At 41.0% G+C, this 26,107-nt stretch overlaps 1 protein-coding gene and 1 pseudogene across 19 annotated transcripts in view; both read right to left on the reverse strand.

The window, feature by feature from the left end:
• ICA1L (islet cell autoantigen 1 like) overlaps nucleotides 1-26,107 on the reverse strand; it is a 99,165-nt gene that overhangs the window by 63,786 nt on the left and 9,272 nt on the right. The window lies entirely within an intron of this gene.
• Nucleotides 5,879-7,770, reverse strand: LOC141408213 (keratin, type II cytoskeletal 8 pseudogene; annotated as a pseudogene).

Here is a 26,107-nt window from a genome sequence, read left to right on the forward strand (position 1 = left end):
TACCACTACAGAGGAGACAGTTTGGAGTCTGAGTTCAGTCAAGTTAACTGGCTTCTAAAATAAAAATTCTTTTTCAGAAAAGCAAAACAGAATCCGCAATCTCTCAAATGCATCATTCAAAATCCCAAGTATCCAATCAAAAAAATACTAGACATATAAAGAAATAGGAAAATGTGACCTATTCAGCCTTTAAAAAGAAAGAAATCTTGTCATTTGTGACAATATGGATAAACCTGAAAGACAAATACCACATGATCTCAATTACATGTAAAATCTAAAAAAGTTGAACTAATAGAAGTAGAGAGTAGAATGGTAGTTACCAGAGGCTGGGGAGAGGGGTATTGGGAAGATGTTTGTCAAAGGACACAAAATTTCAGTTAGAAGGAGTAAGTTCTATTGTACAACAGAGGGACAATAGTTAATAATGATGTATTACATTCTCGGAGGTCTACTGTACAACATGGGGACTATAGTTCTTAACAATGTATTATATTTTTGGAGGTCTATTGTACAACATGGGGATTATAGTTAATAACAATGTATTATATTCTTGGAGATATCTATGAAGCAGGATTTTTAGTGTTCTTACCAGAAAAAAAAGATGATGTAATACATATGTTAATTATGTTGATTTAGCCATTCCACAGTGTTTCAAACGTAATGTACATGACAAATATATACCATTTTCTCAATTAAAAATAATTTTTGAATTAAAAATGGTAACAAATTCTTCAGTCTTAAGGAAAATTACACCAGATAATTTGGATTTATAGAAAAGAATGGAATGACCATAATTGGTAAATGTCCTCAGAAATATAAGACTATTGTTTCTTTCTTAATTTCTTCACATTATATAACTTTTACATGCATAGAGGCCGGGTGTGGTGGCTCACACCTGTAATCCCAGCAGTTTGAGAGGCTGAGGTGGGTGGATCGCTTGAGCTTGGGAGTTCAAGGCCAGCATGGGCAACATGGCAAGATACTTTCTCTACAAAAAATACAAAAATTAGCTGGGCGTGGTGGCTGGCACCTGCAGTCCCTGCTGCTTGGGAGGCTGAGGTGGGAGGATCACTTGAGACTGGGAGGTGGAGGTTGCAGGGAGCCAGGACTGTGCCACTGCACTCCAGACTGGGTGAAAGAGGCACATCCAGTCTCAAAAAACAAAAACAAAAAACCCTACCATACACAGACAACAATAAAATAGCAGCTCAATTATCAATTCTGCCATTTTAAAAAACATCATTGATATGTTTACCCATTCTTTACCACCTCACTCCATCATCATCATCATCATCATCATATGGTTCTTTTCCATAAAATTTACATACACTGACACCTCTAATTTTTAGCTATATACTTTTTTCATTACTTATTTTACTTACAGATTCAGGGTCTCACTCTGTTGCCCTGGTTCTAACCAGGGCACAATCATAGCTCACTGCAGTCTCAAACTGCTGGGCTCAAGTAATCTTCCCAACTAAGCTTCTGGAGTAGCTGGGACCACAGGAAACACACCATCATGCCTGGCTAATTTATTTTTATTTTTGTAGTGACAAAGTCCCACTATGTTGCCCAGGCTTATTTATTTTTAATTGACAAGTTAAAATTGTATATATTTATGATGTATAACATAATGTTTTAAAATGTGTATACATTGTAGAATGGCTAATCTCCTTGGTTAAATTTATTCCTAAGTATTTTGATTTTTTTACTAGCTATTGTCAATGGCATTGTTTTATTGATTTCTTCTTCCTTTTTTTTTTTTTTTTTTTTTTTTGAGATGGAGTCTTGCTCTGTTGCCTAGGCTGGAGTGCAGTGCTGCTGCAGCCTCCACCTCCCAAGTTCAAACAATTCTCCTGCCTCAGTCTCCTGAGTAGCTGGGATTACAGGTGCATGACACCATGCCTGGCTAATTTTTGTATTTTTACTAGAGATGGGGTGTCACCATGTTGGCCAGGCTGGTCTCAAACTCTTGACCTCAAGTGATCCTCCCACCTTGGCCTCCCAAAGTGCTGGGATTACAGGCGTGAGGGACTGCACCTGGCCAGATTTATCAGATAGTTTGTTGTTAGTATGTAGAAATGCTACTGATTTTTTTTTTTTCTTTTTTTGGAAGTGGAGTCTTACTCTGTTACTCAGGCTGGAGTGCAATGGCATGATCATGGCTCACTGTAACCTCAAACTCCTGGGCTCAAGCAATCTTCCCACCTCAGGCTCCCAAGTAGCTAGGACTACAGGTCGTGCCACCACACCTGGCTAATTTTTTTCTTTTTTGTAGAGATGGGCATCTCACTATGTTGTCCAGGCTGGTCTCAAACTCCTGTCCTCCAGTGATCCTCCCACCTCAGCCTCCCAAAGTCCTGGGATTACAGGTATAAACCACCATGTCTGACCACTACTGATTTTTGTGTTAATTTTGTATCCTGCAACTTTACTGAATTTATTACTTGTAATAGTTTTTTGGTGGAGTCTTTAGAGTTTTCTAAATATAAAATCATGTTATCTGCGAACGGACGATTTAACTTCTTCACTGACAATCTGAAAGCCTTTTCTTTCTCTTGCCTAATTATTCTGGCTAGGACTTCCAATACTGTGTTGAATGGAAATGCTGAAAGTGGGCATACTTGTCTTGTTCCTGATTTCAGAAAAAACTTTCAACTTTTCACTGAGCATTATGTTAGCTATGGGCTTGTCATATAAGGCCTTTACTATGTTGAGAGACATTCTTTCTCTACCTAATTTGTTGAGTGTTTCTATCATGAAAGGATGCTGAATTTTGTTGAATGCCTTTTTTGTATCTATTGAGATAATTATAAAGTTTTTGTCCTTTATTCTGTTAATATGGTGTATCACTGCTGATTTGCATATGGTGAATATGCAAATTCACAGGGATAAATCCCACTTGATCATGGTGAATGACCCTTCTAATATGCTGTTGAATTTGGTTTGCTAGTATTTTCTTGAGGATTTCTGCATCTATGTTTATCAAGGATATTGGCCTATAATTTGCTTTCCTTGTACTGTTTTTGTCTGCCTTTGGTATCAGGCCTTTGTAAAATTAGTTCGGAAGATCTCCTTCCTTTTCAATTTTTTGGAAGAGTTTCAGAAGGATTGGTTTTAATTGTCTAAATGTTTAGTAGTATTCAGCAGTGGCATCATCAAGTTTGGGCTTTTCTTTAATGGGAGACTTCTTATTACTGATTCAATCTCCTTACTCATTATTGGTCATTTCAAATTATCAGTTTCTTCATGATTTAGTCTTTTTAAGTTAGTATGTGTCTAGGAATTTACCCATTTCTTTTAGGTTATACAATTTGTTGATTTTTTTTTTTTTCTTTTTTTTGAGATGGAGTCTCATTTGGATGCCCAGGCTGGAGTGCAGTGGCACAATCTTTGCTTACTGCAATTTCTACCTCTCAGGTTCAAGTAATTCTCCTGCCTCAGTCTCCCAAGTTGCTGGGATTACAGGTGTGTGCCACCAAGCCCAGGTAATTTTTGTATTTTTTATTAGAGATGGGGTTTCACCATGTTGGCAAGGCTGGTCTCGAACTCCTGACCTCAAGTGATACACCCACCTCGGCCTCCCAAAGTGCTGGGATTACAGGCATGAGCCACTGTGCCCAGCCTGGTGTATCATTTTTTATAGTAGTCTATGGTCCTTTGTATTTCTGTGGTAGCAGCTGTAATGTCTCCTCTTTCTGATTTTAAGCATTTTCTCTTTTTTATTAATCTAACTAAAGTTTTATCAATTTTGTTTCTCTTTTAAAAACCAGCTCTTCTCTTAATCTTTTCTGTTTTTCTAGTCTCTATTTTATTTATTTCTGCTCTGATATTTATGATTCTCTTTCTCCTAACTTTGAGCTTAGTTTGTTCTTCTTTTTCTAGTTCCTTAAGAGGTAACATTAGGTTGTTTATTTAGGGCTTTTCTTCTTTTTTGATACAGGCATTCATTGCTATAAACTTTTTTCAAACTTCTTTTGCAACATCTCAAGTTTTGGGATACTGTATTTCCATTTTTGTTTCAAGATTTTAGTTTTATTTATTTGTCTTGAGATGGAGTTTCACTCTTGTTGCCCAGGCTCTGGAGTACAATGGTATGATCTGGGCTCACTGCAACCTCTCCCTCCCGGGTTCAGGAGATTCTCCTGTCTTAGTCTCCACAGTAGCTGGGATTACAGGCACCCACCACCACGCCTGGCTAATTTTTTGTATTTTCAGTAAGACAGGGTTTCACTGTGTTGGCCAGGCTGGTCTTGATCTCCTGACCACAGGTGACCCACCCACCTCAGCCTCCCAAACTGCTGGGATTACAGGTGTAGCCACTGTTCCCAGCAGTTTTAAGATTTTTAAAATTTCCCTTTAAATTTCTTTTTTGACCCATTTGTTTAAAATTAATTTCCACATATTTGTGAATTTTCAAATGTTATTATTTCGAGTTTCATACCATTGCAATTGAAAAAGCTACCTAATATTACTTCAATCTTATTAATAAATTTTTTAAGACTTATTTTGTGGCCTAAGATATGATCTATTCTGGAGAATGTTCCACGTGTTCCTGAGAAGAATGTGTATTCTGTTAATATTGGATGGAACGTTCTGCATATATCTGTTATGTCCATTTGGTCTAAAATGTAGTCGAATTCCAGTGTTTCCTCACTGAATTTCTGTTTGGATGTCTGTCTATTGTTGACAGTGGGGTATTAAAGTCTCCTATTATTGCATTGCTATCTATCTCTTCAGATCTATTAATATTTGCTTTATGTATTTAAGAACTCTGATGTTGCATGCACACATATTTGCAATTATTATATCTTCTTGATGAACTGATCCCTTTTCATTATATAATAATTGTCTCATTCTATAGTTTTTTGACAGTGTGTGACAATTTTTGTGTTGCTATAAAGAAATACCTGAAGCTGGGTAATTTATAAATAAAAGAGGTTTAATTGGCTCATGGTTCTGCAGGCTGTAAAGGAAGTATGGTGCTAGCATCTGTTTCTGATGAGGCCTCAGGGAGCTTTTACTTATGGTGGAAGGGGATTGGGATCCAGTGCATCACATGGTGAGAAAAGGAGTAAGAGAAGAAGGGGGAGGCAGAATACTCCCTTAAACAACCAGATCCCATGAGGACTCACTTATCACCATGGGGAGTACCAAGCCATCCATGAGGGCTCTGCCTCCAAGATCCAAACACCTCCCACCAGGCCCACCTCCAACACTGGAAGTCATATTTCAACATCAGATTGGGAGGGGACAAAATATACAAACCATATTGGTGTACTGCACCTGATATAATTATATCTAACCCCACTCTCTTTTGGTTCCATTTGAATGGAGTATCTTTTTCCATCCTTTCAGTTAATCTAAATGTGTCCTTAAAGGTGACGTGAGTCTCTTCTAGGCAGCATACAGTTCAGTTTGTGTGTGTGTGTGTGTGTGTGTGTGTGTGTGTGTGTTTAACCTATTCAGCCACTCTGTCTTTTGGTTGAAGAATTTAATCTATTTACATTCAAGGTAATTACTGATAGGTAAGGACTTAGTACTACCATTTTGTTCATTGTTTTCTGGTTGTTTTATAGCTCTTTTGTTCCTTTTTCCTTTCATGCCTTCTTCCTTTGTGATTAGACGATTTTTCTCTAGTGGTATGCTTTAATTCCTTACTTTGTATCTTTTGTTTATCCACTGTAGGTTTTTGCTTTGTGTTTACCATGAGGCTTACATAAAACAGCTTATAGTTATAACAGGCTATGTTAAGCTGATTACAACTTAACTTTCATTGCATACTTTACCCTGCCCGACATTTTATGGTTTTTATGTCACAATTTACATCTTTTTATATTGTATATTCCTTAATAAATTATTGTAGCCATTAATATTATTTTTTTTTTCAGAGCTAGCTGAGGTTTTATTTTGGACAAAAAAAAAAAAAAAAGCAATTGTAGCTGGAGGCATGGGCAAGGGGGATCGCCAGGCAGTAAACTCCTCCGCAGGTGGGCTGAGGGCTAGGGCTGAGCCTCAGGTGGGCCTCCTGTTCCCTGTACTCCCCTACACAGCGGCCTCCCTCCCAGGCTCTGGGGCAGCTGCAGGAGGGGCACTGGGAGGGGCTGCTGCAGCTGTTCACTTGGGCAGGACGTCAGAGGACACGGACACCAGCTTCCCATCGTGGGTCTCAATCTTCTTCACAACTACGGCCTTGGTGAAGCTGGTGTGGCTGAAGGAGATGGAGCCCATGCCAGAGCCAAAGCTGGAGCTGAGGCCATAGCTGAGGCTGGGGCTTGTGAGGCCCTCATAGGCTGAGCTCAGACCACCTGCATAGCTACTGGTGGTCTTGGTATGGATACTCATGTTCTGCATCCCAGACTCCAACCGGCTCTCCTCGCCCTCCAGCAGCTTCCTGTAGGTGGTGATTTTGATGTCCAGGGCCAGTCTGATGTTCATCAGTTCCTGGTACTCATGCAGCTGCCATGCCATGGCCCACTGCAGGGCAGCCTCCAGCTTGGAGAGCTTGGCATTGGCATCCTTAACAGCCAACTCCCCATGCTGCTCGGCATCTGTGATGGCAGCCTCCAGAGAAACCCTCTTGCCTTCGAGGCCCTCAATCTCAGCCTGGAGCTGGCTGATGTTCTGGTTCATCTCAGAGATCTCAGTCTTCGTATGCCGCAGGTCATCCACATGCATCCCAGCCAGCGTCTGTAGCTCCTCATACTTGATCTGGTACATGCTCTCAGCCTCAGCCTGGCTGTGGTTGGTGATCTCCTCATACTGCACCTTGACCTCAGCAATGATGCTGTCCATGTCCAGGGAGTGGCTGTTGTCCATGGACAGCACCACAGATGTATCCAAGATCTAGGACTACAGTTCCTGGATCTCCTCTTCCTACAGCTGCCGGAAGAAGTTGATCTCTTTAGTCAGCCCTTCCAGGCAAGACTAGCTCTACCTTGTTTATATAAGCTTCATCCACATCCTTCCTGATGAGGACAAATTCATTCTCCATCTCTGTACGCTTGTTGATCTCATCCTCATATTTGTTCTTGAAGTCCTCCACCAGCCCCTGCATATTGCCAAGCTCTGCCTCCAGCTTCAGCCTCTCCTAGCCCAGAGTCTCCAGCTGCCACTTAAGGTTGTTGAAATAGCTCTCGAACATGTTGTCCATGTTGTACTGAGCCGTCTTCTGCTGCTGCAGGAGGGCTCCACTTGGTCTCCAGCATCTTGTTCTGGTACTCCAGGAATTGTACCTTGTCTATGAAGGAGGCAAACTTGTTGCTGAGGGCCTTGATCTGCTCCTTTTCCTGGGTGCGCACAGCCTGGATGTTGGGTTCTGCCTCCAGGTTAAGGGGGCTCAGCAGACTCTGGTTGACTGTGACGGCAGTGATGCTTCCCATGCTGCTGGCCCCACCATAACTTCTGCCCAGGACACCCAGAAAGCTGCTGCTACCCACTCGGGAGAAGCTCAAGGAGCTGATGCGGGCATCGGGCCCACACGTGTAGGAGTAGCTGCTGAAGGCTTGGGGGCCAGAGGTGGACACCTTGTAGGACTTCTGGCTCACCCTGATGGACATGGTCAATGCAGGAGTGGAGGCAGGTGGGCTGAACCACATAGAGATCCCAGAAGGAGCAGAGACGCTGCTTCTTGGTCTTTTTTTTTTTTTTTTCAGACGGAGTTTTGTTCTTGTTGCCCAGACTGGAGTGCAATGGCATGATCTTGGCTTACTGCAACCTTCACCTCCCAGGTTCAAGTGATTCTCCTGCCTTAGTCTCCTGAGTAGCTGGGATTACAGGCACCTGCTAGCATGCACAGCTAATTTTGGTATTTTTTTTAGTAGAGATGGGGTTTCACCATGTTGGCCAGGCTGGTCTCGAACTCCTGACCTCAGGTGATCTGCCTGCCTCGGCCTCCCAAAGTGCTGGGATTACAGGCATGGGCCACCGCACCAGGCCTATTGTAGCCATTATTTTTAATAGTTTTGTTTTTTAACATTCATATTAAAAACCCACCATTATACTATTAGAGTATTCTAAATTTGTGTAGTTGTACCAATGAGTTTTATGCTTTTAGATGTTTTTGTGTTACTCATTAGCATCCTTTCCTCTCAGCTTGAAGAATTCCCTTTATGATTTCTTGTAAGACACATCTGGTGGTGATGAACTACCTCAGTTTTTGTTTGAGAAAGTTTTTATCTCCATTTCTGAAGGTCAAGTTTGCCAAGCAAAGTACTATTGGTTGACAGTTGCCTTTTTTCCTTCAGCACACTGAATTTATCATCCCTCTCTCTACTGGCCTGTAGGTTTCTCCTGAGAATCCACGTCTAGCCTTATTGGAACTCCATTATATGCGATTTGCTTTTCTCTTGCTGCTTTCAGGATGCTCTCTTCATCTTTGATTTTTGACAGTTTTATTCTATCTTAATATAATCTTGTTCAGGTTGAATCTGATTACAGACCTTTGACCTTCTCATACCTGAATATTTATACCTTTCCTCAGATTTGGAAATTTTTCTGCTGTTATTTATTTAAGTAAACTTTCTGGCCCTTTGTCCCTCTCTTTTCCTGCTTAAACTCCTATAACTAGGATATTTGCTCTTTTGAGAAAATCTTGTAAGCTTTAAATCTTCTAAGCTTCATGTTTTCTTCTCTGACTGTATGTTTTGAAATAATCTGTCTTTGAGTTCATGTATTAATTCTTCTGCTTCATCAAGTCTGCTGTTAATGCTCTCTACTGCATTTTTAGTTCATTAATTGTATTCGTCAGCTCCAGAATTTCATTTAAAAAAAAAAAAAAACAATTTTAATCTGTCTGTTACATTTCTTATTTTGGTCATCTGTTGTTTTGCTGATTTCAGTGAAATGTTTCTCTGTATTTTTAAATTTTTATTTATTTATTTATTTTGAGATGGAGTCTCACTCTATCACCCAGGCTAGAGTGCAGTGGCCTGATCTCAGCTCACTGCAAGCTCCACCTCCCGGGTTCACGCCATTCTCCTGCCTCAGCCTCCCGAGTAGCTGGGATTACAGGTGCCCACCACCTCGCCTGGCTAATTTTTTTTGTGTATTTTTAGTAGAGACGAGGTTTCACCGTATTAGCCAGGATGGTCTCGATCTCCTGACCTCGTGATCCACCCATCTCAGCCTCCCAAAGTGCTGGCATTACAGGCTTGAGCCACCGCGCCTGGCCTCTGTATTTTTTAAAAAGCAATTATTTTGAATTCTTTAAGAGGCAGTTTATATATGTCCATTTCTTTGGGGTCAACTACTGGGAGGTTATGTTTTTTAGATGGTATTATGTCTCCCATTTTTCTTGTTGCTTTACATTAATGTCTGTGCACTTAGTGGAACAGTCACCTTTTGTAGACTTTATGGGCTAGTTTCATTGTGGACTGACTTTCCTCCATGGGGTGGGGTGCAGTGGTTCTGGCACCAGTCAGGGTGCCAACTGTGTGGTCTCTGTGCAGCTCTGTCTGCTGAGGTTGGTACAGATAAAAATCACAGGGATCCATAGCAGTCAATGTTGTGAGTTTCTGCAGTGGCAGCAAGAGTTGTTGGGTCTTTGGTGGCAATGACTGCTAAGATCGCCGCAATCTATTTTTTTTTCCCACCAGAGAAGCTATGGCTGAAGGGATCCCTCTTGGCACTGGTGCCTGATGAGTAGCACCCATGGAATAATCACAGAACTCAGGCCTGATGCACAACTGTGTGGAGGTACTGCAGTTCTGAGTTCCCAGGTAGTAATGGCATTGGTGTCTGGGATGCAGGGATCCTTGCTGCTGTGTAACAGAATGCAAGATGCAGATGCTTGTTAAACAGCTAAGAGAATTGAGAATAAGAGCACTTGTGAGTGCAGCATTAGAGTAGCTCTAGGATTGGGGTAAAGTCAAGATCTTTATGGCAGCAGAGCTGGTACCCAGAGTGGAGCCACACACAGCAAGAGCTTGGCTCTTGGGCCCAGGGTGCGAACTTTTTACCTGTATACTTTTGACAAATGGATATCTTATACAGAACATTTCCAACTTCCCAGAAAGTTTCCTTGTATCACTGTCTTGCCAATCCATACCCTATCAGAAGCAATGAATTTTTTTCCCTAGCTTTTCCCAGTTATTCTTTTTGATTGTTGAATAGAATTCCGTTGTATCAATGTACCAGTGTTTCCAGCTTGGGACTACTATAAATAAGGCTGTTATGAACATGCCTATACAAGTATTTTTGCAGACAAATATTTTCATTTCTCTTGGATAAAAATCTAGAATTGGGTTTGCTGTGTCAAAGGACTAGTGTACCAGCCTCGGCAACAAAGTGAGACCCCATCTCTACCAAAATTTAAAAATTAGCCATACATTGTGTCATATGCCTGTAGTCCCAGCTACTGGGGATGCTGAAGTGGGAGGATCACTTGAGCCCAGGAGTTTGAGGCTGCAGTGAGCTATGAATGTGCCACTGCACTATAGTCTGAGGGATATAGTGAGACCCCATCTCAAAAAATACATAAAAAATCAAAATTAAAATTTAAAAAATAAAAAAAAAACAAATAAGGAGTAGTAGCTGGAAGCCAACACATAATTTTTGCTACTGACAATGGTCAAGTTTCTGGACATAGCTTACTGTGAGAGCCAAATAATCTTCATAACTGAGCACTAAAATTAAATTCAACAAGCCAGTCAGAGGCAACTGAATCACCAGAGGCTTCCCTATATGAAAGGAAGGAAGGAAGGAACTGAGATAAACTTGCCCAATTTTTGCTTCCCAAATTTACCAGACAAGCCACTCCTCCTCTAGGAGGAAATGAGAGGTTAGAAAGAGACTAGGAGTTAAACTAATTGAGCTCCTTTAACATAGTAGGAAACATCAACAATGAGAAAGATATATTCCCTCTGTATTAATTTCCTATTGCTGCTATAAAAAATGATCACAAACTTAGTAACTTACAACAAAATTAATTTACTGTCTTCCCATTCTGGAGGTCAGAGTCATAAAATAAAGTTGTCAGAGGGCTGCATTTCTTCTGGAGGCTACAGAGGAGAATCCATTTCATTGTCTTTTCTAGCTTTCAGAAGCCACTTACATTTCCTGGCATAGGGTCCCCCTTCCTCCATCTTTAAGGCCAGCAGCATAGCATCTTCTAATCTTTCTCTTATTCTGTGTGTCATCACATGGTGTCTTATTTTCTTCTGACCTTTCTGCCTTCCCCTTAAAAAGACCTATGTGATTATATTGGACATACCTAAATAACCCAGGATAATATCCCCATCTCAATATCCTTAACTTAATTACATATTCAAAGTCTCTTTGAACACAGTCTCTTGCCACAGAAAGTAACATATTCATAGGTTTCAGGAATTAGGACATGGACATCTTTGGAAGGCCATTATTCTACTACAGCTTCTATCAGTTTTCACTCTTATTTAGCAAAAGGATAGGCTCAAGTAATTTCTTCATAAAAGATACTTGAGGCCTGGCGTGGTGGCTCACACCTGCAATCCCAGCACTTTGGGAGGCCGAGGCAGGTGAATCACTTGAGGTCAGGAGTTTAAGACCAGCCTGGCAAACATAGTGAAACCCTGTTTCTACTAAAAATATACAAATAAGCTGGGCATGGTGGTGGGTGCCTGTAATCCCAGCTGCTCAGGGGGCTGAGGCAGAAGAATCACTTGAACCTGGGAGGCAGAGGTTGCAGTAAGCCGAGATCACGCCATTACTCCAGCCTGGGCGATAGAGCAAGACTCTGTCTTAAAAAAAAGGAATACTTTATTTCTTTTTACACTATACAGTATTTAAATTGTTAGCTGTCTCCTGGATTTGGAATTCAAATCTTAAAGTAAAATGAAACAAATCAATAATCTCTTTAGAGGTAGATTTGTATTCACTTAAAACGTCTCATTACTATAACATCACTGAAAAACAAGTGGAACTGGTATTAATGTGCACACTGAAGCACTGAAATCCTCTTGAGAAAAATAATCTGTGAAGACTTTTGACTTAATATAACATTAGTGTTTGACGCAATTAAGAAAATACATTAGTCAAGCCTGCTGTTTAACATAGTACTCCTGCTTACTCTGGCTCCTAAGCCATGAGTTTTCTCACAAACACAATCAACATTCCTCAGGGTGACAGTTGATAAATAATTCAACTTTGGAAGGGGGGGAACTGGTAGGAAATGCTCAAAAATGTCGGCAATGGTTTTCTCTGCAGTGGGATCATGGATGACAGTTTATTGTAGTTTCTGACAGTTTTCTGCAGCAAATTTGCTACAATTAACATGTATAACTATTATTTGAATAACTATTATTATTGTACAAATGTTTTCTTATCAAGACCAGTTATACTTTTCTTTTTTTTTTTTTTAAGACAAGGTTTTGCTCTGTTGCCCAGGCTGGAGTGCAGAAGCACCATCATGCTCCAACCTCCCAAGCTCAGGTGATCCACAAGTGCATGCCATCACACTCGGCTAATTTTTTTTCCTTTTTTTGTAGAGACCCTAAGACTGTGCCCCCACTCCCACTAGACCAGAGACTGGTTGCAAGTCAGGGTATCCAGAACTTCTGACCCACCAGCTTAAAGTAGGGGTTCCCAAGATTCCTTTTTGGGCTCGATTAGAGGTAGAGTGGCTCACATAACTTAGGGAAACACATGAGAGTCTCAAGGCAGCTGAAAGGAAGGCAGGAGAAGGTCAGAGGCCTGTCCCTGAAGCCTAACACACCCAACACTGTAACAAGACTGTAGTGAGAGCTATGGAAGTTAGGAACCAGCAAATGTTGATGAAAAATAATACCACACTATCCAACACTTGCGAGCCCTTATCCAAAAGTGAGTCACTCATTCATTGTTAAATATATATTAAGTGCTTATAGTTTTACGTAGCAATCTTACCTGAAATATGACTAATAATCAGTAAGTGCATATAAAAATATCTGAGAAGTTAAAATAGTTATTATAAGACTATATATTAAATCACATGAACTTTGTAAGGGAGCTGGTCTCCCCCTCTCCTGCTAACAATCGAACACCTAATAAAAACCAGAAATAGGACTGAAATTCTGGTGTGCTGGGTACCATGAGTGAAATTTCCTTTGAACTGTATGTTGAAGAAAAACAGATTTTAACAGCAGGAGGCAAGGAAATACTGTTCCAAATACAGGCTGAAGAAGAGAAAGGCAGATTGATGGTAGATTGTAGAGATCTGTTTAACAGAGAGACTAAACACAGAGAGTTCAGAACAATCTCTCCATATTCCAGACATAATCTAATAAAAGCCTGGACCAAGGGCATTAGTGTAAGAATGGATATGAAGGCAGATATCTATAGAACTTGGTAAATAATGATTAAGCAGTTTTGCCCCAGAAAAATAAGAGCAATTAGAAGAAGCAGTTCTCTAAGGGGGAAGGTTAGACATTTCGTCTGTGACATCTTGAATCTGAAATGATCAGGGACATCAGAGTTTTCCAAAATTTCTAACAGGTAATTAAAACTGTAGTAATAAAAAATTGTTTCAAGCTTGGGTCTCTAGTCAGACTGTCTAGGATGAAGCTAAGAACTTTTTTTTATTAGCTGTGGGACCTCGTGCAAGTGACATTAATCTCTCTTTTAGTTTCCTCATCAGTAAAATAGGAATAATGAAGTAAATGGATTGTTATAAGAATTAAATGGGCTGGGCATGGTGGCTCATGCCTGTAATCCCAGCACTTTGGGAGGCTGAGGTGGGTGGATTACCTGAGGTATGGAGTTTGAGACCAGCCTGACCAACATGGAGAAAACCCGTCTCTACTAAAAATACAAAATTGGCCGGGCGTGGTGGCATGCCCCTGTAATCCCATCTACTCCGGAGGTTGAGGCAGGAGAATGGCTTGAACCCAGGAGGTGGAGGTTGTAGTGAGCCGAGATCGCGCCATTGCACTCCAGCCTGGGCAACAAGAGCGAAACTCCATCTCAAAAAAAAGAATTAAATGAGAAAGATATGTAAAGTGCTTGGAATAGAAATTGCTGGCACTTAAGAATTCATGTTATATTTTTTCATTTTACTTTTTATCAGAGCTTAGAATGAAATATTACATGGGAATTATCTACTGATATATATATATAGAAATAGTTAAGCAGTGAGAACAAATGAGACTTTCAAGAAAATAGAAAGGGTAGTAAACAAAAAGATACAGGCACTTGTATGTTCACTGCAGCATTAGTCTCAATAGCAAAAACATGGCATCAACTGAGATGCACATCAACAGTGGGCTGGATTGGCCGGGCGCGGTGGCTCAAGCCTGTATTCGCAGCACTTTGGGAGGCCGAAGCAGGCGGATCACGAGGTCAGGAGATCGAGACCATCCTGGCTAACATGGTGAAACCCCGTCTCTACTAAAAATACAAAAAATTAGCAGGGCATGGTGGTGCGCGCCTGTAGTCCCAGCTATTCAGGAGGCTGAGGCAGAAGAATGGCGTGAACCCGGGAGGCGAAGCTTGCAGTGAGCCAAGATTGCGCCACTGCGCTCCAGCCTGGGTAATACAGCAAGACTCCGTCTCAAAAAAAAAAAAAAAAACACAGTGAGCTGGATAAAGAAAATGTGACACATATACACCATGGAATACTATGCAGCCACAAAAAAAGAACAAAATCATGTCCTTTGTAGCAATACAAATGTAGCTGGAGGCCATTATCCTAAGCAAATTAATGCAGGAACAGAAAATCAAATGCCACATGTTTTCATTTTTAAGTGGGAACTAAACATTGAATACACATGGACATAAAGATAGGAATAGTAGACACTGGGGACTACTGGAGTGGGGAAAAGGGAGGAGGTGGTAAGATTAGCCACCATGCCCGGCTAATTTTTGTATTTTTAGTAGAGACGGGGTTTCGCCGTGTTAGGCAGGCTGGTCTCGAACTCCTGACCTCAGGTGATCCACTTGCCTCGGTCTCCCAAAGTGCTAGGATTACAGGCGTGAGCCACTGCGCCCAGCCAAACAGCATATTTTTAAATTTTTGGTTGACCCTGTGAAATCGCCAACATTAGGCCATTTTTTTACCTACAAAAACAGCAATTGTATTGGACTCCATCTAATAAAAGGAACTGAAACAAGTTTACTAAAGTGCTCTAACTCATTTCAGAAAAAAGTCATCTGTGGGCAAATGATCTCCCTAACTAAGAACATGTCCCAACTCAATTCAGAGATCTGGCCTGATTGGCAAACTATGGCCTGCTGGCAAATAGTCTTTAGCTGCTTTCTTGCTACAAAGGCAGTTAGGTACATCCAGCAAATTGCACAGCCTACAAAGCAAAAATTATTTACTATTTGGCCATTTACAGAAAAAGTCTGTAGACCCCTGATCTCAGTCATGGTTCTAAAACACAGTCTGAAAGTAATAAATCTCTTTAAGTTGTATTATTGTAATAAGACAACGTCTAGTCTTTGTATACATACATATATATTTTGTGTGTGTACAGATATATACAGTCATGCACCGCATAATGACATTTTGGCCAATGATGGACCATATATACAACAGTGGTCCCATAAAATTATAATAGAGCAGAGATCTGGCAAAATGGCCGAATACGAACAGCTACAGTCTGCAGCTCCCAGCAAGACAAATGCAGAAGGCGGGTGATTTCTGCATTTCCAACTGAGGTACCCAGTTCATCTCACTGGGACTGGTTAGGCAGTGGGTACAGCTCACAGAGGGCAAGCAGAAGCAGTGTGGGGCGCTGCCTCATCCAGGAAGTGCAAGGAGCTGGGGCCCTCCCTGTCCCAGCCAAGGGAAGCCTTGAGGGACTGTGCTATCTGGCCCAGACACTACGCTTTTCCCACAGTTTTTGCAATCCACAGACCAGAAGATTCCCTCATGTGCCTGTACCACCAGGGCCCTGGGTTTCAAGCATAAAACTGGGTGGCTGTTTAGGCAGGCACCGAGCTACCTGCAGGAGTTTTGTTTTTGGTTTTTTTTTGGTACCCCAGTGGTGCCTGGAACCCCAGCGAGACAAAACTGTTCACTCCCCTGGAAAGGGGGCTGAGGCCAGGGAGCCAAGTGGTCTCGCTCAGTGGGTCCCACTCCCATGGAGCCCAGCAAGCTAAGAACCACTGGCTTGAAATTCTCACTGCCAGCACAGCAGTTTGAAGTCGATCTGGGACGATCGAGCTTGGTGGGTATGGGCATCTGCCATTACTGAGGCTTGAATAGGTGGTTTTCCCCTGACAGTGCTAAGGAGGCCGGGCAGTTTGGACTGGGCAGAACTCACCACAGTGCGGCAAAGTGGCTATGGTCAAACTGCCTCTCTAGACTCCTCCTCACCAGGCAGGGCATCTCTGAAAGAAAGGCAGCAGCCCCAGTCAGGGGCTTTTAGATAAAACTCCCATCTCCCTGGGACAGAGCACCTGGGGTAAGGGGCAGCTGTGGGCACAGCTTCACAGACTTAAAATGTTCCTGCCTGTCGGCTCTAAAGAGAGCATCTGATCCTGACAAGGAGGATTCTCCCAGCACAGCAATTGAGCTCTGCTGGGGGACAGACAGCCTCCTCAAGTGGGTCCCAGACCCCCATGCTTCCTGACTGGAAGACACTTCCCAGCAGGGGTCAACAGGCACCACCTATAGGAGAGCTCCAGCTGGCATCAGGCCAGTGCCCCTCTGGGACAAAGCTTTCAGAGGAAGGAGCAGGCAGCAATATTTGCTGTTCTGCAGCCTCTGCTGGTGATACCCAGGCAAACAGGGTATGGAGTAGACCTGCAGCAAACCGTAGCAGACCTGCAGAAGAGGGGCCTGTTAGAAGAAAACCTAACAAACAGAAAGCAATAACATCAACATCAACAAAAAGGACCACCCCACACACAAAAACCCCATCCAAAGGTCATCAGTCTCAAAGATCAAAGGGAGATAAATCCACCAAGATGAGGAAAAAACAGCACAAAAATGCTGAAAATTCCAAAAAACAGAGTGCCTCTTCTCCTCCAAATGATGACAACTCCTCTCCAGCAAGGGCACAAAACTGGATGGAGAATGAGTTTGACGAATTGACAGCAGTAGGCTTCAGAAGGTGGATAGTAACAAACTCCTCTGAGCTAAAGGAGCATGATCTAACCCAATGCAAGGAAGCTAAGAACCTTGATAAAAGGTTACAGGAACTGCTAACTAGAATAACCAGTTTAGATAAGAACATAAATGATGGAGCTGAAAAACACAGCACGAGAACTTCATGAAGCATTCACAAATACCAATAGCTGAATCAATCAAGCAGAAGAAAGGATATCAGAAATTGAAGATCAACTTACTGAAATAAGGCATGAAGACAAAATTAGAGAAGAATGAATGAAAAGCAATGAACAAAGCCCCCAAGAAATATGGGACTATGTGAAAAGACCAAACCTATGATTGATTGGTGTACCCGAAAGTGACGGGGAGAATGGAACCATGTTGGAAAACACATTTCAGGATATTATCCAGGAGAACTTCTCCAACCCAGCAAGACAGGTTGACATTCAAATTCAGGAAATACAGAGAATACCACTTAAGATACTCCTCGAGAAGAGCAACCCCAAGACACATAATCTCAGGTTCTCCAAGGTGAAACGAAGGAAAAAATGTTAAGGGCAGCCAGAGAGAAAGGTCAGGGGATGCAATCCTACTTTCTGATAAAACGGACTTTAAACCAACAAAGATCAAAAAAGACAAAGAAGGACATTACATAATGGTAAAGGGATCAATGCAACAAGAAGAGCTAACTATCCTAAATATATATGCACCCAATACAAGAACAACCAGATTCATAAAACAAGTTCCTAGAGACCTACAAAGAGACTTAGACTCCTACACAATAATAGTGGGAGACTTTAACACCCCACTGTCAATATGAGACAGATCAACGAGACAGAAAATTAACAAGGATATTCAGGACTTGAACTCAGCTCTGGACCAAGTGGACCTAATAGACATCTACAGAACTCTCCACCCCAAATCAACAGAATATATATTCTTCTCAGTGCCACATAGCACGTATTCTAAAATCAACCACATAAATGGAAATAAAACATTCCTCAGCAAATGCAAAAGAACAGAAATCATAACAAACAGTCTCAGACCATAGTGCAATGAAATTAGAACTCAGGATTAAGAAACTCACTTGAGGCCGGGTACCGTGGCTCAGGCCTGTAATCCCAGCACTCTGGGAGGCCAAGGCGGGTAGATTACAAGGTCAGGAGTTTGAGACCAGCCTGGCCAATATGGTGAAACCCCGTCTCTACTAAAAATACAAAAATTGGCCAGGCGTGGTGGTGGGCGCCTGTAGTCCCAGCTACTTGGGAAGTTAAGGCAGGAGAATTGCTTGAACCCAGGAGGCAGAGGTCTCAAAAAATGAACTCACTCAAAACTGCGCAACTACATGTCTCAAAAAAGAAACTCACACAAAACCATGCAACTACATGGAAACTAAACAACCTGCTCCTGAACGACTGCTGGGCAAATAACGAAATTAGAGCAGAAATAAAGAAGTTCTTTGAAACCAAAGAGAACGAAGACACAACGTACCAGAATCTCTGGGACACAGCTAAAGCAGTGTTAAGAAGGAAATTTATAGCACTAAATATCCACATCAGAATGAGTGAGAGATCTAAAATTGACACCGTAACATCACAATTAAAAGAACTAAAGAAGCAAGAGCAAACAAATTCAAAAGCTAGCAGAAGACAAGAAATAACTAAGATCAGAGCAGAACTGAAGGAGACAGAGACACAAAAAACCCTCCAAAAAAATCAATGAATCCAGGAGCTTGTTTTTTAAAAAGATTAACAAAATAGACCGCTAGCCAGACTAATAAAGAAGAAAAAAGAATCAAATAGACACAATAAAAAATAATAAAGGGATATCACCACCGATCTTAAAGAAAAACAAACTACCATCACAGAATACTATAAACACCTCTATGGAAATAAACTAGAAAATCTAGAGGAAATGGATAAATTCCTGAACACATACACCCTCCCAAGACTAAACCAGTAAGAAGTCGAATTCCTGAACAGACCAATAACCATGACCCACTGCGCCTGGCCTTCCAATAACAAGTTCTGAAATTGAGGCAGTAATTAATAGCCTGCCAACCAAAAAAAACCCTAGGACCAGACGGATTCAGAGCCTAATTCTACCAGAGGTACAAAGAGGAGCTGGTACCATTCCTTCTGAAACTACTCCAAACAACAGAAAAAGAGGGACTCAGCCAGGCGCGGTGGCTCATGCCTGTAACCCCAGCACTTTGGGAGGCCAAGGTAGACAGATCACAAGGTCAGGAGTTCAAGACCAGCCTGGCCAACATGGAGAAACCCCATCTCTGCTAAAAATAAAAAAATTAGCTGGGCATGGTGGCGGGTGACTAGAATCCCAGCTACTCAGGAGGCTGAGGCAGAGAACTGGTTGAACCCGGGAGGTGGAGGTTGCAGTGAGCTGAGATTGCACCACTGCACTCCAGCCAGGGAGACAAAGCGAGACTCTGTCTCAAGAAAAAAAAAAAGGAGGAAAAAGAAAAAGAGGGACTCCTCCCTAACTCATTCTATGAGGCCAGCATAATCCTGATACCAAAACCTGGCACAACAAAAGAAGAAAATTTCAGGCCAATATCCCTGATGAACATCGATGCCAAAAATCCTCAATAAAATACTGGCAAACTGAATCCAGCAGCACATCAAAAAGCTTATCCACCATGATCTGCTTCATCCTTGGGATGAAAGATTGGTTCACCATATGCAAATCAATAAACATAATCCATCACATAAACAGAACCAATGACAAAAACCACATGATTTATCTCAATAGATGCAGAAAAGGCCTTCGATAAAATTCAACACCCCTTCATGCTAAAAACTCTCAATAAACTAGGTATTGAGGGAACATATCTCAAAATAATAAAAGCTACTTATAACAAACCCATAACCAATATCATACTAAATGGGCAAAAGCTGGAAGCATTTCCTTTGAAAACCAGCAGAAGATAAGGATGCCCACTCTCATTACTCATATTCAACATAGTATTGGAAGTTCTGGCCAGGGCAATCAGGCAAGAGAATGAAAGAAAGGGTATTCAAATAGGAAGAGAGGGAGTCAACTTATCTCTGTTTACAGATGATATGATTGTGTATTTAGAAAACTCCATCGTCTCAGTCCAAAAACTCCTTAAGCTGATAAGCAACTTCAGCAAAATCTCAGGATACAAAATCAATGTGCAAAAATCACAAGCATTCCTATACACATATATAATATAATTGTCTATATAATAGACAAGCAGAGAGCCAAACCATAAGTGAACTCCCATTCACAGGTGCTACAAAGAAAATAAAATACCTAGGAATACAAGTTACAAGGGATGTGAAGGACCTCTTCAAGGAGAACTACAAACCACTGCTCAAGGAAACAAGAGAGGACACAAACAAATGGAAAGACATTCCATGCTCACGGATAGGAGGAATCAATATCATGAAAATGGCCATACTGCCCAAAGTAATTTATAGATTCAATGCTATTCCCATCAAGCTACCATGGACTTTCTTCACAGAATTAGAAAAAACTACTTTAAATTTCATATGGAACCAAAAAAGAGCCTATATAGCCAAGACAATCCTAAGCAAAAAGAACAAAGCTAGAGGTATCATGCCACTTGACTTTGAACTATACTACAAGTCTACAGTAACCAAAACAGCATAGTACCAAAAAAGATATGTAGACCAATAGAACAGAACAGAGACCTCAGAAATAATACCACACATCTACAACCATCTGATCTTCGACAAGCCTGACAAAAACAAGCAATGGGGAAAGGAGTCCCTGTTTAATAAATGGTGCTGGGGAAACTGGCTAACCATATGCAGAAAATAGAAACTGGACCCCTTCCTCACACCTTATATAAAAATTAACTTAAGATGGATTAAAGACTTAAATGTAAGACCTAAAACCATAAACATCGTAGAAGAAACCCTAGGCAATAACATTCAGGACATAGGAATGAGCAAATACTTCATGACGAAAACACCAAAAGCAATGGCAACAAAAGTCAAAATTGACAAATGGGATCTAATTAAACTAAAGAGCCTCTGCACAGCAAAAGAAACTATCATCGGAGTGAACAGGCAACCTACAGAATGGGAGAAAATTTTTGCAATCTATCCTTCTGACAAAGGTCTAATATCCAGAATCTACAAGGAACTTAAACAAATTTACAAGAAAGAAAACAACCCCATCAAAGAGTGGGCAAAGGATGTGAACAGACACTTCTCAAAAGACATTTATGTGGCCAATAAACAAATGGAAAAAAGCTCATCAACACTGGTCACTAGAGAAATTCAAATCAACACCACAATGAGATACCATCTCATGCCAGTTAGAATGGTGATCATTAAAAAGTCAGGAAACAACAGATGCTGGAGAGGATGTAGAGAAATAGGAATGCTTTTACCCTGTTAGTGGGAGTGTAAATTAGTTGGAGCATTGTGGAAGACAGTGTGGCGATTCCTCAAAGATCTAGAACCAGAAATACCATTTGACCCATTACTGGGTATATACCCAAAAGATTATAAATCATTCTACTATGAAGACACATGCACACATACTTTTACTGTAGCACTATTTACAATAGCAAAGACTTGGAACCAACCCAAATGCCCATCAATGATAGACTGGATAAAGAAAATGAGGCACATATGCAACATGGAATACTATACAGCCATTAAAAAAGAATGAGTTCATGTCCTTTGCAGGGACATGGACAAAGCTGGAAACCATCATTCTCAGCAAATTAACACTGGAACAGAAAACCAAACACTGCATGTTCTCACTCATAAGTGAGAGTTGAACAATGAGAACACATGGACACAGGGAGGGGAACATCACATACCAGGGCCTGTTGGGGGTTGGGAGAAAGGGGTGGGAGAGCATTAGGACAAATGTCTAATTCATGCAGGGCTTAAAACCTAGATGACGGGTTGATAGGTGTAGCAAACCACCATGACACATGTATACCTATGTAACAAACCTGTATGTTCTGCACATGTATCCCAGAACTTAAAGTAAAATTTAAAAAAAGAAATCTATTTTAAAAAAGATTATAATGGAGCAGAGAAAATCCTATTGTCTAGTGATGTCACAGCCATGGTTTGCCACTGAGCAAACCTTTCCTTTGTTTAGATACATAAATACCATTGTGTTACAGTTGCCTCCCATATTCAGTACAGGAACATGCTATACAGGTTTACAGCCTAGGAGCAACAGGCTGTATCAGACAGTCTAGGGGTGTAGCAAGCTATACCATCTAGGTTTGTGTAAGTACACTCTATGACATTCATACAATGACAAAATTGCCTAAGGACACATGTCTCGGGACATATCCCTGTTGCTATGTGGTGGATGGCTATATCATATACATCCTACTTTAAAGGCTCTGCCTGACTAATCTTTCATCAACCGCCCATTAATTCAGGAATGGTTTTTGGCTCTGGCAAATCAATAAGTACATTAGGTTACAGGCTCTTTTGTCTGTCTCCTTTCATAGATTGAGATGAAATGAAGCCTACTAAAATTATTAAGGGTAACTGATATGAAAGACGAACCAACAAGTGACAAATTGAAGATCTGCCCCTCAAACTGCCCTAAAGAATACATCTTATAAAGTATCAGCTTTAATATTATATTAGAATTGAATTCAGGTTATAAATATAAATATTTTCAGATCGGATCTTAATTACTGTTTAGTCAAACATGATTTGGTCACTGAGATACTGGTCTATTCCAGGACCAGAGTAGCTGAAATTTACAAACACACAGAGATACTATAACTTGTGCAGAACGAAAATTACCTGAAATTTGAAAATAGTACCAATATGACAGTCAGTTTCATATGCACATTTAATGCCAGCTTTGTTCTGGGTGCTATGATTGGCACTGTAATCATAACATCAATAAGACACGGACATAGGAAAATCCAATTACATTAAATGCAAACCTGTGTTTATCTAAAGTAGAAAGAATATGGTAATTACTTATCACCATTCAACCAGTCCCACAAACTCCACACTAAGCACCTAAGTTACCCACAGAGAGGTTACCATCTTGACCTAATATTCTTATGAAAGGACTGGATCTTAATTTTTCAAAAAGAATTCAAAATTATGCAAAAGGTACTTTTCTTAGAGTTTAAGATATTTTAAAGTTCCTGATAATGTTAGTACTGCTGCTTACTAAAATAATAATCATTATACCTTTAGAACACTGAAAACTTTTTAAACACATTTTATCTCATTTGGTCTTCATAATATCCCCAGAAAGCTAAAAGTGGCAGGTTATATTATTCCAGTTTCATAAAGGAAGTAGCCAAGACCCTTTAAAATTAAGGGAATTTTCTTAAATTTATTGAATTCACAGGCATTAAGAACATTTTTGTCTGGGTGCAGTGGCTCATGCCCAGTACATTGGGAGACCATGGCAAGAGGATCACTTGAGGTCAAGACCAGTCTGGGCAACATAGTGAGACCTTGCCTCTAAAAAAATTCTTTTTTTAAATTTGCTGGGTGTGGTGGCACACACCTGTAGTCCTAGCTACTCAGGAGGCTGAGTGGGGAAGATTGCTTGAGCCCAGGAGTTCAAGGTTACAGTAAACTATGATCATGGCACTGCACTCCAGCCTGGGCCACAGAGTGAGACTCTGTCTCAAAAATAATAATACTACTACATGGGAAAATAGAAAAGGAACACCAATACAGTTAATCTAAACACATTAAAAATGACATTAAATATAAATGGACTATATAACACCATTAAAAAGCAGAGATTGTAATACAGGATAGACAAGTATAACCCAAATACATGTAATTTAAAAGAAACATACTTTAGGCTGGGCATGGTGGCTCACGCCTGTAATCCCAGCACTTTGGGAGGCCGAGGCAGGCGGAACATGAGGTCAAGAGTTCGAGACCAGCCTGGCCAACATGGTGAAACCCTGTCTCTCCTAAAAACACAAAAATTAGTCGAATGTGGTGACTCATGCCTGTAATTCCAGCTACTTGGGAGGCTGAGACAGGAGAACTGCTTGAATCCGGGAGGCGGAGGTTACAATGTGCCAAGATCATGCCACTGCACTCTAGCCTGGGCAACAGAGCAAGACTGTGTCTCAAAAAAAAGAAAAAAAAAAAAAAAAGAAACATATTTTAAACGCAAATACACAGAGAAGTTAAAAGGAAAAGCATAAAGATATACTGCATAAACATTAAGTATATATTAATGTCTGACAAAACAGGTTTCAATATAAATAATATTTCTAGGGATAAGATGGACATTTAATAATAAGAGGGTCAATTTATCAAGAAGACATAGCAGGCCGGGCACAGTGACTCACGTCTGTAATCCCAGCCCTTTGGGAGGCTGAGGTAGGTGGATCACCTGAGGTAAGGAGTTCAAGACCAGCCTGACCAACATGGTGAAACTCCGTCTCCACTAAAAATGCAAAAATGAGCTGGGTGTGGTGGCGGGCACCTGTAATCCCAGCTACCTGGGAGGCTGAGGAGAACTGGAACCCAGGAGGTGGAGGTTGCAGGGAGCCAAGATTGCACCATTGCACTCCAGCCTGGGGGACAGGGCGAGACTCCATTTCAAAATAAAATAAAATAAAATAATAAAATAAATACAAAAATTAGCCGGGAGTGGTGGCTCACACCTGTAGACCCAGCTACTAAGGAGGCTGAGGCAGGAGAATCGCTTGAACCTGGGAGGTAGAGGTTGCAGTGAGCCAAGACTGCGTCACTGCACTCAAGCCTGGGTACAGGGCGAGACTATCTAAAAAAAAAAAAGACATAGCACTCTTAACTGTGGATATTACTAAATGATAAAGCTCTCAAATACAAGGAAAAAAAAAATAACCTGACAGAACTAAAAGGAGAAACTGTCAAATTTACAATCACAACGAGGGACTTAACACTGCCCCCAGAATAGTAACTGACATAAGTAGACATTTTTTTAAAAAGTGAAGGCCAGGTACAATGGCTCACACCTGTAATCCCAGAACTTTGGGAGGCTGAGGTGGATGGATCACTTGAGGTTACGAGTTCGAGACCAGCCTGGCCAACCTGGTGAACCCTCATCTCTACTAAAAACCCAAAAATTAGCTGGGTGTGGTAGCACACACCTGTAATCCCAGTTATTCGGGAGGCTGAGACAGGAGAATTGCTTGAACCCAGGAGGCGGAGGTTGAGTAAGCCGAGATCATGCTACTGTACTCCAGCCTGGGCGACAAAGTGAGATTCCATCTCAAAAAAAAAAAAAAAGTGAAACCATAAAAGTTTTAAACAATCCCCCCCACCTTTTTTTTTTTTTTTTTTTTTTTTTTTTGAGAAACACTTTTAACCAACTTGGCCTAACTGACATTTATACGCCAGTCCACCCACCAAGAGCAGAATACATTATTTTTCCCTAAGGGTAACTGGAAGATTCACCAAAACAGACCATATGCTAGGCAGAAAAATAAAAGTATTAAAATAACACAGATAACATTCTTAGACTATAATACTATTACTTTAGAAATCAATAGAAACCAAGTGTTGTAGCTCCCATTTGTAATCCCAGTGACTTAGCAGGGTGAAGCAGGATTGCTTGAGGCCAGGAGTTTGAAACCTGTCTAAGCAACATAGTAAGACTCTATTTCTACAAAAAAAAAAAAAAAAAAAAAAAAAAGAAAGAAAAAAAGAAAAAGAAAAAAGCCAGAAGTGGTGGCACATGCCTGTAGCGTCAGTGACTTTGGAGGCTGAGGTGGGAGGATCGCTTGAGCCCAGGAAGTTTGAGCCTGCAGGGAGTGAGCAATGATCACACCACTGCACTCCAGGCTAGGTGACAGAGCAAGACTCTGTCTCTATAAAAAAAGTAAAAAGTTTTAAACAGAAATCAATAGCAATTGGATATCTAGAAAATTCCCAAATATTTGGAAATAACATATATCTAAATAAACAGGCTGGGCGTGGTGGCTCATGCCTGCAATCCCAGCACTTTGGGAGGCTGAGGCAGGTGGATCGCCTGAGGTCAGGAGTTCGAGACCAGCCTGGTCAACATGGTGAAACCCTATCTCTACTAAAAATACAAAAATTAGCCAGGCGTGATGGCAGGTGCCTGTAA

This window comes from Macaca fascicularis, chromosome 12 (assembly GCF_037993035.2).
Source record: "Macaca fascicularis isolate 582-1 chromosome 12, T2T-MFA8v1.1".
NCBI classification, from domain to species: Eukaryota; Metazoa; Chordata; class Mammalia; order Primates; family Cercopithecidae; genus Macaca; species Macaca fascicularis.